The 15,969-nt window shown below is 46.5% G+C and overlaps 1 protein-coding gene across 3 annotated transcripts in view; it reads left to right on the forward strand.

The window, feature by feature from the left end:
- The first annotated feature begins 2,084 nt into the window (after positions 1–2,084).
- The window catches only part of VGLL4 (vestigial like family member 4), a 153,228-nt gene continuing 139,343 nt past the window's right edge, over positions 2,085–15,969 (forward strand). For 2 of the 3 annotated variants that reach the window (XM_045812287.2, XM_087866775.1), the window contains exon 1: positions 3,415–3,517. The gene's annotated coding sequence lies outside the window, so the exon portion shown is untranslated. Of the gene's footprint in view, positions 2,429–3,414; positions 3,518–15,969 lie in introns of those variants that run through there. The other variant, XM_045812286.2, reaches the window with a different exon arrangement.

Consider the following 15,969-nt stretch of genomic DNA (forward strand, 5'->3'; position numbering starts at 1 on the left):
GCTGTATGGAATCTTTTGGAACTTACTTTTTTCACCTAATATTGTCAAGACTCACCCCTGTTGGGGCACCTGGGTGGCATGGTTGGTTGAGGGACGGACTTGGCTCAGGTCCTGATCTCAGGATTATGAGATCCGCTCAGCATGGAGTCTGCTTGAGATTCTCTCTCCTTCTCCCTCTGCCTCTCCCACTCATGCTCTCTTTCTCTCTCTCTCTAAATAAATAAATCTTAAAAAAAAAAAAGATTCATCCCTATTGTTCCATGTTAGTGTAAGTCATTGTTTTGGCTGCTTTTGACTATCCCGTTGTGTGACTAGTCTTTGTATCTGGCATGCCCCAGTTCCAGTCCACCTACATCTTGAAGGCACAGCCCCTTTTTCTTAAGATAACTTGAGTGTGTCTTTCTTCCGCACAACTAAGACAGCCAGGCTAAAACAACCATGCTTAGATGTTGCCAGCGCAAAGTCACAGTAATGCTGATGTAAGGGAAGCAGTGAGAATAATTCTTGGAAAGGTCGAAGACTGGTCACATCCATGAGAAAAGGCCCTCTGTCCGCATGATTTATCTACAGAGTGAGGTTTGCACTGAGCAGTGATGGAAATTAAAGAGGCAGCTTTAGGACCTCCAGAGTGACCCCAAATGGAAATCATTTAGCAGCACACAAATGGCAGAATTGTCATAAAAATCAAATGAGATAATGATATGTGGGAACACTTTGTAAACCCCAAAGCCATTTTATAAATGTCTAGTTGTATTATTATTGCTATCATTATCCATTTGCATGATCTGGGCAAATTATTTTCCCATCCCCCCATGTTAAAGTGGGTGTCTGTTCATAAGGTGCCACAGCAGGACTGGATTTCAGGTAGGAAGAGAGAAGGCGGAAGATATGAGTATTCATCCAAAATTCTACCTCATCCTTGGTCCCTGCAATGGATCTTCATGGTAAGAATGACCTGTTTTACAGATGAGAACACTGAGCTTGATGACATGCCCAACGTCCTGTAACCAACACAGATAGACTTCGGATTCAAATCCAGCTCTGTCCAAATCCAAAGCCAGTTTTCTGTCTTGCCACACTTCCTGAAATCTGCCCATACAGCCCTCATTCTTTCCTCATGCCCTGCCCTAACTTGGCAGGAAGAAAACCTCCTCTTTATGATCTTTTCGGGGTTTTTTTTTTTCTTTCTTTCTTCTTCCTGTCTACTGATGAACTAACATGGAGTCTAAGTAAAAATATCTTTGGGAAGACTGGGAGCCTTCCCTGCGTTAATCTGTGAATTTTAATCTGGGCACTGGGAAACCAGGGGCAGCTATGCTTGGGTTGGCTTGTCACTTGGGTTCCCATTTACAGTGGTCCTGCGTGGCCTGCAGGAGAGTGTATTTCACACAGGGCCATAAGACCCATGATCTGGTACAGGCAGCACCTCTACCTGCTTCAGGTAAAACATCCAATCTGGCTGTAAAATGCAACTGTTAATACCTGTCCTGCTACCCAACAGGGGCTAAGATCAGACGAGGTAATATGCTGTGACTTGATATGATCAGATGAGGTAATAGATGGGAAAACAGTTTGAGAACTGCAAAGCATCCCCTCCACCATCCCCCTGCGTTAATGTAAGCTGGTGTTTCTTTTTATTGTTATCATTGCCTCTCAGCAGAGCGCTCTCCCAGGAAAAGCCCTAGAGTAGGAGATCCTAATACCGACCGAGGTTTGAGAACAGCCAGAAGGCGAGTAACATGAAGCCATTTAAAGCAAACCAGAGGAAGTCCAGTCTCTGACTATTTATTTTATGAAGTTAGCGGCTGGATATGTTAAGCAAATGTTTTCTTAATTGTGGCAGTACGAGAAAACAATGGGGCAAGAGCTGCCGGAGACTGGAGTATCAGGCCTCCACCCCTCTTACCCCCCCCCCCCCAAATCTCTAGAGAATGACAGGAAAAAATTAAAGACAGGGCTTTTCTTTTCGTGGTCACATGTCTACGCTGCTGCTGTAATAAGAACCTGCACCAATTAGAAATGTTTCACCTCCTCCCCTCTGCCCCTCCCCGGGCACATTTCAGAGCAGGCCGGGTTGTGGACTCCAGGAGTTTGCCAAACACAGCAAACACTGCCGTGCGAGCGGCTGAAGGGGGCTCTTTCCACTCCGACCTCCCTCCCTTCCTCCTCCGCTCCCTCCCTTCCACACTGTTTTCATTTACTAGGACTTCCTCCTCCGGGCGAGGGAGGGAGAGGAAAGACGCCGCTGGGCGCCTGGGGCGTGAGTGTGTGTGTGCGTGTGTGTGAAGTGGAGTGAGTGGTGGAGTGTAAAATGCTGTAATGGGAGGAAACCGAGCCGCGTCTGAGTGCCCGGGACTGCAGCGGCCGTTCTGATCGCGGTGGCACCTGAGCACACGCTTCCCCGAGCAAGTGCGACCTGTACCTGCAGGTACGTGTGGCCGCCGGCCTGTCTGGGCAGTTTGGCTTGGGTGTGTGGGTAACGAGAAAGTGAGGCAGCGGTCCAGGTCGGCGTCCCGGGGAGCGGGGAGGCCGGGGAGACCGGGGTGTGCGGGAGGTACCCGCGTGAGCTGAGGTCCCGCGGGTGAGCCCGGTGTGAGCGCCGGCCCCCGGGCGCCGGAGTGGTTGTATGCCCTTGCAGGGGCGGCTTCTGGAGAAGAGGACGTGTGCGGGTCTGAAGCCGAGGGCAGCGTAGGTGATGCAGGTCGTGCTCAAAGGCTCTGGCACTTGCTGGCTGCGCGTGGGGCGGCAGCAGGTCCAGTGGGTGTGGAGTACGGCTCGACGGTGGACGTCGCTGTCACGTGTGCTGTGTCCACTGGGTGCGTGGGCCCACTGTGTGCGTGTGGGGGACGTGGCTGGCCCACAGCAGCAGGCACCCGGGCGCGCACGAAAGGTTCGTTTGTGCGTGTACACTGAAAGGTGTGTTCCCAACGGCTGGGCCTTGGGGGACATAGATACGTCTGAGATGCCGGGCCCTCGCGCCCTTGGCGACTGGCGCCTCTTCCCGGGGGCCTAGAGCGGCTCCAGGGCCGCAGCGGACATTCCCCGCCGGAGCGCGTCCGCACCCGCCGGGTAGGTGCGAGCTGCCGCGGGGCGTGCGGCGGGCGGGGGAGGGGAAACAAGCCTCTCCTCGGCGTGCGAGGCCCCGCCCCCGCCTCCCTGCCGGCTCACCTGGGCTTGGCCGCCCACCTGCTCGTGGGAGGGGCGTGTCCGGGGGCGTGTCCTGGCGGGCCAGGCGGAGCCCGGCGGAGCCCGCGGAGGGCGGGCGGCGCCTCATTCCAGGGATTCCTCGCGCTTCCGCGCTCGCGTCCGCCGCGGAGCCGGCTCGGCGCGCGCCGCCCGCGTGTGCGTGTGGGTGTGCGGAGGGGGAGTCGGTGCGGGAGCGCGGGCGCGAGCGCGCCTGTGCGTCGGCGCGCCCCCGGAGTGCGCCCCGCGCGCTCGGCGGTCCCGCCTCCACCCCGCCCCCGCCCCCCACGGGGCCCGGCCGGCCCGAGGCGGGCGAGCCCAGAGCCGCCGGGCGGTGAGTGCGGGAGAACGGGGCCCGCGAGGGCTGGCCTGCGGGGAAACTCCGGTGGGCTGACTCGGAGCAGGACTGAGGGCGTCCTCCTGGAGGGAGGAGGTGGCTGGTTCTCGCGGGGCAACTTGAGGCTCCCAGTGGGAGCCGAAGCTCCAGGGCTCTCGAAGGGAGGTCCGGCTCCGTTGGGGGGGGGGAGGGTCCCGCGAGGAAGGCGTCCTGGGAGTGCGAGGCACGCGGCGGGAGGGAGGCCCGGCGCCCTGTAGAGCCTTGGTTCTGGCCGGCGGCAAAGAAGGGTTGGGTGCAGGACTGCGGGAAGGGGCTGAGGATGGGCAGCTGGGACGGGTCTCCCTTTCTTCCGGTACTTCCTGCCCCTCCCCAAAACAAAACGGCACGCTCTTCCAGCACCGAGTGCAGGCCTCGCCGAAACGCAAAGGTCTTTCACTTTTTTTTTTTTCTTTTCATTTTTTGCTTTGCTTAAAGTCTCCTTTGATTCCTGACACTGAGACATTGAAATGTCTTAGGTTAGGATGACAATACTTGCTGAGGTTATTAACTTAGTCTTTATGCACTTTACCGGCATATATTCGTCTATTTAAGCTAGATGATTAAAAAAATCGGTTTCACTTTGATCATTGGTGCTGTACGTTTGCTGGTTGTATTTCCTTCTCTGTGGTTAATAAGAACCAGCAGCCCGGGGGCCGGGGGTGGAGACGGCTCTTCTAGTTTTTATCGCAGCGGGTTGCTCCTTCTGTTTTAAAGGTACTATCTTCCAGTTTGTAGATTTTGCAAATCTTTTTCTAAAGCCAAGCCTACGTTGAGGAGAATGAAGGCTTGCATTTGTTTCCTCTGAACATTCAAAGACAAAACCAAGGAACGATAGTTTTCCTATTAGTATTTGAAGGTCAGTTTTGCATACCATTTTAGCATACCAAACTTAGTCCACTAACTTGTAATGTTCATTGTTTCCTCCTTGCCGCGCATGACTGTGAGGGGTAGCGTGGGTAGTTGAAAGAGAGCTTTGGGGTCAGTGCCTTAAGGCTGTACCGATGGCACGCTCTTGGAACAAGTTATTTATCATCGCTAAATCTCAATGCCTTAAATAATGCGTTTAAAAATACTTAAGTTTGTTGTCTTATTCTAAAGACACAAGTTTGTGTTGGTTGATTGGTTGGTTGTTTTTATTCTGTTTCCTGTTGCATCTGGCTGAAAATCATCTCCCCCGTGGTAGAAATGATGTAAACCCTTCAAATGTTATTTAATTTTCGTGCAGCTTTAATCCCAGGCTGATTTCCCCTGCCACTGTTTTTGGTCACACTTTGGGGCAGCTTGGTTTTGCTTTCCATTTGGAAGAGAATGCAAACTAATTTTTATGTTGACCAAACACAATACAATTAAGAAGATAATTCTGCTATAAATAACCATGGACTACATTCCAAAACTGTGAATGTTGTAGTAAAAACAGCTCTGGCTTATTTCTGGAGACTTGACTTTAAGTCCAATCTCTGTCATCTAAGTTTGTGACCAGAAGAAGTTACTTCTGATTAACCTTTGTGTTTCATTTTCCTCTGTAAGACGATAATAATTATCTGTTCCCAGTACATCACAGAAGTTCAGGAATTACAGGGAATAATGTGCTTTGAAGAGTAGTTTGTATTATGTTATTACAAAAGTCTTTGAAGATTTGAGAGAGCTTCTTAATGACTGTGGTTGCCACTTTCCCCAACTGATCTAGAACTGTGAGTTTACCTGAAGAGTTTAATACTTCTTACAGGATCATCATGAAATCAAAACTTTCACTTTCAGATGTTCTGTTTGACAAGAGTGCTGTAAGGGAAATTCCTTTTAACTGCTTATGGAGCCGGCCTTGTTACGAAGCTTTCTGGTTGCCAAAACAAATCCCAAGGAAGATTTCCCTTTGTGTCTTTTCTCAGTATCTTTCCTGGGTGGTTTTGCTGTGGGGGTTCTGGTTTGCCTTAGTAAAAAGGTAAGTAAAATAACCATCATAAAAATTGCTTTGCCGCTTTGAATATGACTTCATAAAATAATAAGAGTTGTAAATTCAGGAGGTAAAAGTCACATACATTGGGAAAATTTTAATGTAACAAAAATTATGACACTGTAGCGATCTTAACCTATCAAGTCTGGTTTTTGGCCTGTGTTAGATAAGCTGTTGCAGAACCTGGTTGAGAGAGAAAGTTTTTGTGTGTCAAGTTTGTGCATAACCAAAGCTCATTTGGGATTGTTTTAGGGAGACCATCTAAAGGTAATGAAGTCGATATGTGAGAGCCTAATAGGAGAGAAAAGGGAATGCCGCCAACATTCTGTAGCCATTTAGAATCTGACCACATTAAAACAACTACAGCAACAGCAACTGCTTAGAAATTGGACTGCCAATGGGACGCCTGAGTGGCTCAGTCAGTTAAGCGTCTGCCTTCAGCTCGGGTCATGATCCCAGGGTCCTGGGATCGAGTCCTGCATCAGCCTCCTTATGCGGAGACTGCTTCTCTCCCTCTGCCTGCTGCTCCCCCTGCTTGTGCTCTCTCTCTGACAAATAAATAAAATCTTAAAATGAAAAAAAAAAAAGAAAGAAATTGGGCTGCCAAATCTTGAGATTATAAACTGCCAAGGCAAGAGAGGCAGGAGCATAAGTGGGAGGTGCTGAAACCAGAAAAATTCTTGCTACCTGGGACGCAGTATGACAGCACCTTTGCAAAGGAGGAAAACCTTGTAGAATGCACTGTGTCCCATGCTTCGGGTCTGATAACGAGATACAGTCCATCCTCGGATTTCTGACTTCATCTGCTTCCTAACATGTATTTGGAAGCCCGAATCCGAATTTGCAGGACTTTCTCCATCATCCCTGCACATGTACAGAGTGGTGAAAAATCTGAGTCTCTCCAGGTGCGCACGTCCCAGGTGAGGTCAGACAAGGCAAAGCTCTGACTTCTTGTTTCAGCTCTCACACTGGACTACCTGTTCTCATGTGAGGGCTTTTTGTTGGTTTTGGTGTTTACAGTGGCCCCCAGCAAAGTGTTCCCAAGAGCAAGAGGCTGTCATGTGCCTTTCGGAAAAAATAGGTGGAGAAAATATGTGCATTAGATAAGCTTCATTCAGCATGAATTAGTAGTGCTGTTGGCCATGAACTCAATGTGAATGAATCAGTAATAGATATCACATAAGTGTCTTTAAACAGAAGCACTACTAAAACAAGGTTATGTATTGATCAGTTGACAACAATGTAACCAGTGGCTCAAAGGAACCTAACAGTGTGTTTTCCTAGGAGCAGTGGCTCAGTGTTGACTAACTCAGTGTTCTTGGAGACTTTAGAGAGCATGACTGCTGTGAATAATGAGAATTGAGCATACATACTGATGCTGATAACTAGAGTGCTTCCTAATGGTATAATGTGTCATGGATTAGAAGGCTTTATCTAGGCTTTAATAGGCTGAGTTGAGATTTTAGAACAATGAACAGTTAGACTTCGGTATTATGGGAAGTTTGCCACCTTGGACTTTGATGCAAATTCATGTCTCTCATTCTTGAGGGTAAAAGGTCCCTGAGATGGATGCCTGGGTGGCTCAGTCTGTTAAGCATCTGACTCTTGATCTCAGCTCAGGTCTTGATCTCAGGGTTGTGAGTTTGGGCCCCAGGCTGGGGTCCACTACTTTAAAAAAACAGAAGAAACAAACCCCCCCAAAAACAAAACAGGTCCCTGAGAGGATGGGCACCTTAGGACTTGTGAATAGGAAATTCTAAGTATCCAAATAAAAGAAATGGCAAGAGGAAGCATATCCAGAGTAAACTAAAAATGCCAGCGAGTTTTCCTTATTTCCTATGCAGTGTGCTGTAGGAGGCTGAGGTCTTGGAAATGAAGAGACAGATTAACAGCAGCTTAAACACAAGAAAGAAAGGATAATTCATTTTTATTTGACAACAGTGTCGAGAAATGGTGGGAATTGGTAGTCTGCTCAAAAAGTCCAGACTTGAATTTTATTTTCTTTTTCTTAGACACAGTGGTGTTAGTGCAGGCCCACTGTACAATTTCCAGGGGACCTTTTGGGGAGATGGGTAAACTTCAGCCAGCAGTGAGAATTTTCCCTAGCACCAGGCAGCCTCACATAAAAGGTCAGGAAATATGCTGTAACCTAAGTTTAGTTTTGCAGCACTGGGCTCATATACATGGCTCTCAACTGGCACATGGTCAGCTTTCATACTGTCCGTGCAGGTGCAGGGCTGACACTGATACCAAACTGTATTACAGGACCTGAGGATTTAGTTACTGCGTGGGAGCACTGCTTGGCAGCTCCCCTTGCCAGGGTCATCAAGACGACTAAATATCATATCCCTAACACACACAACCCCGCGGGAGGGGTGGTTACGGAGGTCCATAGAGTCAAGCCTTGGGCCATGTTAGCATCAGAAAACCTGAAGTGGTTGAGTTGAGTTCAGGAGTTCCCTCTAGGGTGGTACCCTTTATTCAGCCCAAGCTGCCTGGGATCGCAGTCTCTATTGAGGTGATGGGAGGTGGAGACCAGCAGTAGGCAGAGCCGAGTTGATGGCAGGCACCTGAGGTTACCTTGTTCCAACATCTAATGAATCCCACTTTGGAGGAGAAGAGGCAGATGGCTGCTCAACCCACAGACTGCCTCCCGCAGAGCTTACATAGGAGGGGCGTGATATCCTTATGGAAAGGGTGCAAAACTGTCCCAACTTACTAAGTTTTGTAGTTTTCTAGGACACTGGAAGGATTGCCATCAGCTGACTCTTATTGTGGGGCTTATGCTTGAGGTTGGCAAACACCTAATAGTAGCCTAACTAGGGATGTTATACACACATTTTTTCAATTCTCAGGAAATAAGCATAGAACATGTAGGTCTGTTGTTCAGATTTAATACATTTGGCCTTGAAATAAATTTTCAGGTGTGGCTATGTGTAGAAGTGAGGAACTGAATGTAAGTGGAAGCTGGCCAGCGTGGTACTTGGTGGGGTGCTGTACAGTATGGCAGTATGGATCCGTGATTCACACCAACGGCATGCCTAGGTAAGGAACGCTGGCCTAGCAAAGGATCCATCTGTTCATGCTCTTTCTTTGGCAGTATGACTGTTTTTTTTTTTTTTTTTTTTTTTTAAGATTTATTTATTTGTCAGAGAGAGAGTGTGTGCATGAACAGGGGGAGTGGCAGGCAGAGGGAGAGGGAGAAGCAGGCTCCCCACTGAGCAGGGAGCCTGACACGGGGCTTGATCCCAGGACCCTGGGAGCATGACCCGAGCCGAAGGCAGACACTTAACAACGGAGCCACCCAGGCGTCCCGACAGTATGACTCTTGGAAGAGTATTTTGAACAAGGGCTGGCTTCTATTTGGTAATGTGGTGTACAGTTTAAGGTTGTGAGAAATACAAATCAGATGAAAATTTGAAAATAGCATTGACTGACTCATAACAGTTATCCATTGGAACTCCACAGCAGGTGTCCTTGAGCACGACGAAGGCAAAACCATCCTTCCTAATACTGAACCCGTTCGTGGAGCCCGAAGCCTGGAGGGTAATTGCTGTGTAGCTGCAGAGCCGGCTCCTGCCAGTGTGTTGCTTGCTCTGCTCTCAGAACTGGCTGACTGTGAGCATTTTCTCACCTGGCTTGGTTACCATTCATATGACTCCATGCCAGTCTCTATTCAAAGAAAGTAAAATATGGCATCATTTTCTCATTTGTAAGAGAGAGGGTTTGTTTCCCTTTGCTCACTTTAGAAACTATGGAGTTATTGCCTGATGTATCTCAAGGTATAGGGGAAAGAACACAGACGAGAAGTCTTGCCTTGGTTGGTGATGGAGGGTTTTTTTTGGGGAGGGAGGTATAACTTAATAAAACTAAAAATAAATAACTGCTTTCCTCCAAAAGTCTTTATGAAAATCAGCTTAAGTATAGTAAAAATAGCACTGGATGGTGAGTCAGGGGACTTGGATTCTAGTCTTAGCTTCTTTAGAAATTCACTTATATTCTCGGCACCTTGGTTTTTCATCTGCAGAAGAAAATTACCCTGTTTGGCCAGCTTACAGTGAGAATCCAATGAAGTAATTTCTGTGAGTGTGTTTTGGAAAAGCGTGTGTTGTCCAGCCTTCTGTGTGTGTTTCTCACTTGAGTTTACAAGGCACTTTCAGTTACGTTGTATCACTTAGTCCACAGGCCACCTTTGTGACTGTATGGCGTGAGCCCCGTTATTGCGGTTTTCTTTAGGTGAGCGACATGGGCCTGGAGAGGTTAAATGACTGGCCCATGCAATCAGGGTTAGGCTTGTAGAGCAAAGCCTAGAACAAAGCAGTGATTGTTGACCGAATGAGTGAAAGTGTTAAAGTGGGGCTCAAGTCCTGGCTCCATTGATTTAACAGATGGTGAAGTGTGAAAAGAAAAAAAGGATCACACAAATGAGAGAGATTTTCAGCAAGAACATAGAGGGATGGCCTGAGAATTGGATGTTAATGGGAAGAATGTGTGTTGCAAGAAGTTAGTGGGGGCAATCAACTGGGCACACCATGGAGAAGAAAACAGCTAGGAGGGTAATGCTCGTCTCCTTGATGCACGTGCCCGAAGCTATGCTTCCATGTGGCTTCCAGAATCTGGTGATGATTTGGTCTGAAACTTTATTTCAGTTGTTTGTCCTTCTCACAGAGATGGACGGCTGGCCAAACTGACCACAGTGTGATACATATTTGGTGTAAGTTACTTCGGGGCAGTGAGCTTCCTTTCCCTTTTCTGTAACATGCGTATATAGGGTTTTTTTTGTATATAGTTTTAATAGAAATAGGAGATACCGAGTGGAAGCCTCTACATTCTTGATGGCCGAAAGGGTCATTATACCTCCTGCTGTGGTGTGAGAGTTCCTACTCGTAAGCTTGTCCTCCAGTTGTGCTTTCTTAGCTGAGGCTGGTTTAGATTATCCCAGGAAGTGGCCGTGAGTGCAGGGGGTAGAGGGATGGAACAGGGCCAACAGGAATTAGAGATACTGACTAGTGTGCGTCTGGAAGCTGGAGATGCCATTAGTATCTCAGGATCGTAATGTCTTCCTGTTTGTGTGTTTTGGCCAAGTGACAGTGTGGCAGGAACATCAGGAGGTTTGAATGCCCCCCCCAGTTTCCAGCCCTTGCTAGGACAGTTGCTCATGTTCTCATAGTCTTTCCTAAATTATACTGTAATTAGGCCACCATTCCTGGCAGAGACATGGAGTGAGGCAGGCCTGGTGCTGTAGCTTTCACCTGGGAAATCTCCTTAGAACACTTCCATGACATGTCTTGAAATTCTGTTCTCTTGCCTGAAAAAAAAAAATCGAATACACCCTGCGATTCTATTTCCAAGACAGGTGTTTTTGTCCTCTTGTTGATCGAAAAGGGACAGTTCTTTGTGGAAGTCCAAAATAATGGCATTCAGATTTCTAGTTGAGCTTGCCATTAGCCCTGAATGTCCCTAAGTTTTAGTAGCTTTAGGGTTGATCTCTTATTCTCTAATTCTCCACCGTAAGCTATTTGTAGGGGCATTAGTATTGGCAATAAGGGAGTTTGAAGAAAAGAATATGGGCTGGCAGAGAAAATACTGACCATTGCTTGCAAAACAAAATAAAATGTATGTTCTGTTCATGATGATTTATGGTCATATTTGTCAGTAATCCCCAGGGAAGGTGAATGGATGGACCGGGAATGGGTTGCAGAGAGAACACCTTTATAAATGCACATGGTGTCTTTTTCCAAAACCACTTTCTTCTCACTTGAATGATGTTATGTGTCAGGTGTGAGCGTTTCAAGTGATTGTATTTTTGGTTATCATGATATTATAATGTGAAAACATCACAGAAAGGAGAACATGCTACTGGGATGTACTTGGCTTTATTTTCTGGATGCTGCATAATCTTTGGCAAAAGGAAGTGGGTGATTTATGATTCATAAAGGATATGCAGTAAACCAGGCATCTCTCTCCCCTGCATAAAACCATTCAGACGTTTCAGGGGCCTTGCACTGAGAATAAAGTCTCAGCTTTGTCACGCCCTCCAGGGCACGCTGATCTGCCCTCGCCCATTTCTCTGCCTCTCTCCTATGTTCCCTGTGCTGAGGTCATTCCCTCCACATCTCCAAGCCCAGCTTGGGTTTGTCTTGGGTTTTGCAAATGCTCTTTGTCTCCTCCCTGCCTCCCTTTGCAAGACTTAATTCGAGGAGCCTTGAGGTCTCAGGTTTCATTCATCTCAGAGACATCACTATGTAAAGTAGTGGTCAGTACCCTTTTTCGAAACATTTACTGTCATCATTTGTAATTTATTTAATATGTGTGCAAAAATTTTGACAAATATTATTTTAATACATATAAAGCCCATCCGCTTCTCGTAACACCCTATGAGGGAGGTAATAGGAATTCATATCCCCATTTTACAGAAACACACAGAGGTAAAGTCATTTTCCAGGGACACACTGATAAGAAGTGGCTGAGCCCAATTCAAACCCAGACGGATTGGTGTCTAAAGATCACACTCTTAAATAACCACTCTGCTAATTTGCCTCTCCGTGTGGTGTGACCCTCCATCAAATACCATAACCCTTCTCTCCCCCCCCGACACCCGCAACTTTACTAATGTGTTTCATTGGGTTTTTTTTTTTGGGGGGGTGTTGTGAATATTGTATGAGCTGTAAAACCCATAAGTTTTTTTTTCATAGGGGTTTTAAAAAATTAAAATTTTTTTATTACTGTTCTCTTCCACCTGTATTTGCTTAGGTCTTTTGTGGCTTGATAGTCGCTGGTCTTCATCTTCCACCTGTTATCTATTGAACCAGCCCCTACTGTCCTTATCTCACACCTGGTTCCTATAGAAGCCTTCTAGCTGATCTGCTCCTGGTGACTTCTCACTTCACTCTATCAAGTCAAACCATCTTCTCCAGAACTGCTAAATGAAAATCTCGTTGACATCAGATCACCAGCCTGCTCAGGGACTAGTAATAGCTGCCTGTTGCCTACTACGTTCAGCCTAAACCTGTCCGGCTAGGCTTCCGCTGGGTCCTCCAGCCGCCCGCATCGTGCTCACTCAAACTTAGCTTCTGCTTCTTAACCAGGACTCTCCATTCTGACTACAGTGGTCTCAGTTTCCCCGTCTTGGGTTTTCATTCCTGTCTCTGCACCTTCCTTCAGGCTTTTGATCCAACGTGACTGTACGTGTAAGGATGAGACAGGGTCCTTGCACCCAGGAAATATTCCGACAGTGTGATCCAGGTGAGTGAGAGAGGTCAGAGAGGAGCCTGACAGCCTGAGGGAGAGAAACTAGCGAAGGAGATCTTTGAAGTGGCTTTTTGAAGCGCACACATGCCCGCGCGAAGCAAAGAATAGATGTTCACAAGGTACACGCTTCAGCTGACACTGACCTATTATCGCACAATACACACGTTGGTTTTAAACTATGTCTTTTATTATGCTCTTTTAAATTTGTCTGTTACCCCATTCCTTTAAAAAAAGTTTGTTAACCTATTCCTTATACTCCAGGGTCACCGAACGTATCTTCTGTTTCTCTTTTACTTCTCCCGAGTACTTCCCTGAACCCAGGATAATATGCTGTGTAATAAAAATCGGTTGGTTTCATTAATAAGCGGCAGCAGATGGCAGGTGTAGGTGAACCTTAAACACCTCGTCTCTTATCTGCCTACTTTGAACGTTAAGTTGCTTGGAGGTTTGGATTTCATGGTATCTGAATAAATTTAAATATGTAATCTCCTGTGATGCTAGAATTCTGCATCTACTTCTTTGTGTTATTTGGTGTTTTTATGCTTTGATATTTTGCTTCTATGCGGAATTTCTGTCTGTAATTTGCATAACTTAAGGCATGTGTTAATGGGTGTCTGTTTGGGTTAAGAATTTTCACCATGTGAGAGGAGAGTTAAAGACTGTGTGATTGGGGAGGGTGTGTCTTTCAAAAGCCTGGGCCTTCAACTTCACGGGGAAATTAAGGAATTTGAGTCTAAGTACTGTAATGTGGAGTAGATTGTTTATCAGCATTTACTTAATCAAAATAAAATACTTTAAGCCCAGTTCCTGCCTGAATAGAAAACTGGCTCAGTGGAGAGAATACAGCTAAGTTCTTTTGAGTTCAGCAAACCTTTTCCTGGCTTTCTGTTCAAACCTTTCTTTGCTTTCTCCACCTTTGAACAAATTCAAAAATTCTTACTCTCAGGAGATGATCTTTTCTATTTTACCAAGAAGATTAGGAATGTGAATTGTCATTCATTAATTGATTTATTTATCTTTTGTTTTTCTGATATACTCGTTTTCCCTTGTCTCTGAAAAACAAGACGAACTCTGGGTGATGGCGTTGCTGCCCTCACTGACAGCCTGCTTTGACTTTCCCCTCACATCTTCCTTTCTTCCCCTCCTCTCTGCACCCCCCCCCCATTTCTGGTATTGCTCATCAATTTATTTACTTATTTTTCAACCCCCTTCACCTATCCCCTCTCCCCTCCCCCTGCAACCACCAAACTGTTCTCTGGCTCTGAATCTGTTTTCTAGATTCCACATTGGAGAGACTCTCCAGTATTTGTCTTTGTCTCCTCTCACATTTTGAGACCTGTCAGTCTGTCTCTGGTTTTCTGTCCCCACAGCTCCCATAACAGCACCCTCGTTACCTTCTGCATGCTGCATAGCTGTATCTTTCCAGTTGTTTACCCTGTGTTTGGTTCCTGTTCTGTAGAATGGGACTACGTGGTGCTACCAGAATAATTTTCATAGAACACAGTGATGACCAAGCTAGTTCTCTGCTGAGATTTCAGTGGCTCCCAGTGCATACAGGATCAAACCCAAGTTCTCAGTCCTTCCAAGATGTGGCCCCACCAAAACTCCCATCCCTGTCTCTTACTTCCTATCCCCGTTTTACTCTTGTCTTCTAGCCAATTTGGGCAACGTGTTCCTGAATAGATTCTTTTGTTCTTCCATTCTGGAAGAACTTACATATCCATTCTTCAGAGGCTCAGGTCATGGTTCTGTTTTCTCCATAACGTCTTTCAGAATTCATCTGTATTTCTTTCTTTCTTTTTTTTTTTTTTTTGAAGATTTTTATTTATTCATTTGACAGAGAGAGAGACAGCCAGCGAGAGAGGGAACACAAGCAGGGGGAGTGGGAGAGGAAGAAGCAGGCTCCCAGCGGAGGAGCCTGATGTGGGGCTCGATCCCAGAACGCCGGGATCACGCCCTGAGCCGAAGGCAGATGCTTAACCGCTGTGCCACCCAGGCGCCCCTCCCCCCCCCTTTTTTTTTTAAGTAGTCTCCGTGCCCAGCGTTGAACTCATGACCCTGAGGTTGAGAGTCGCAGGGTCCACCGTCTAAGCCCGCCAGGCGCCCCGGGAGATTTCATACACAGAGAGCTACTACCCCCACTGCCGTCGCCTCCCGCGGAAGGAAGGCATGGCAGCATATTCGAAGCACAGGAAGGAAAGTAAGCTGCTTCATATGGTTTATTTCAGCGTTTCCCAAACTTCTGAAATTTTTTTTCTTATAAAATATGAACATATAGTGCAAAACACTTTGGGAAACACTGTGTTAAACTCGATTCTTGTAGGCATGTCTACTGTACAGATTGGAAGCTCTTTGAAAATAACTACAGGTCTTTTATTATTTTCCCGCCTTAGCACCTCGTAGATAGTTAACGTTTATTAAATGGAGTTGCGTTGCCAGTCAAGACTTGATGTTTCTTTGGAGACCTGAAATATGAAATTACAAAGCAAGCTGATCTGCTGTGTCTTGTAACTGGCACATACACAGTAGGTACTCAGTAAATGTTGAAGAAGGCTTGATAAATGTGGAGTGTCTTTAAAAGGGCATAGTGCAGTTGCACTCATAGGGTGTGCCTATTTTTCCAATAGTTGTATGTGCCTGTGTGTGTGTGTTCGTGTGTATGTGCGTGTGTGCTTGCTTAAATAACCTAGAAAAGGAAAACTGGGCAAAGGGGTCTGATTTTCTAGGTTTTCGACCATCTTTGAATCTTTTGCAGTCTTTGCTTTTATAGGTATGCTGTAATTGAAGAAAACAGAATTTAAAATAAAACCTAGGCTTAGTAAAAAACACGGCACCAGATAAATCGGTGATGGGTGGTGGTGATAGGAAGTACCATACAAACATGATATTTTCTTTATTTTTTAAAGCATTTTTAAAAATTTGCTTTGGGGGGGGGCAGGGGGAGAGAGAGAATCCCAAGCGGGCTCCATGCCCACTGTGGAACCAAACTTAGGGCTTCATCTCACAGTCCTGAGATCATGACCGGAGCTGAAACCAAGAGTCGGATGCTTAACCAACTGAGCCACCCAGGTGCCCCCAAAACATGATATTTTAAAATAAAGATTCCTGTTGGAATTAAAATACCACTTAGCCCTGGAATTCACAGACCCTTCATGAGTACATGGAATATATTAAGTGACACGGTCCTACAGAGTCTCTGGGCTGAGGA

The sequence above is a fragment of the Ursus americanus genome, chromosome 14, assembly GCF_024610735.1.
Source record: "Ursus americanus isolate L20-20 chromosome 14, mUrsAme1.1.p, whole genome shotgun sequence".
In the NCBI taxonomy this organism is placed as follows: Eukaryota; Metazoa; Chordata; class Mammalia; order Carnivora; family Ursidae; genus Ursus; species Ursus americanus.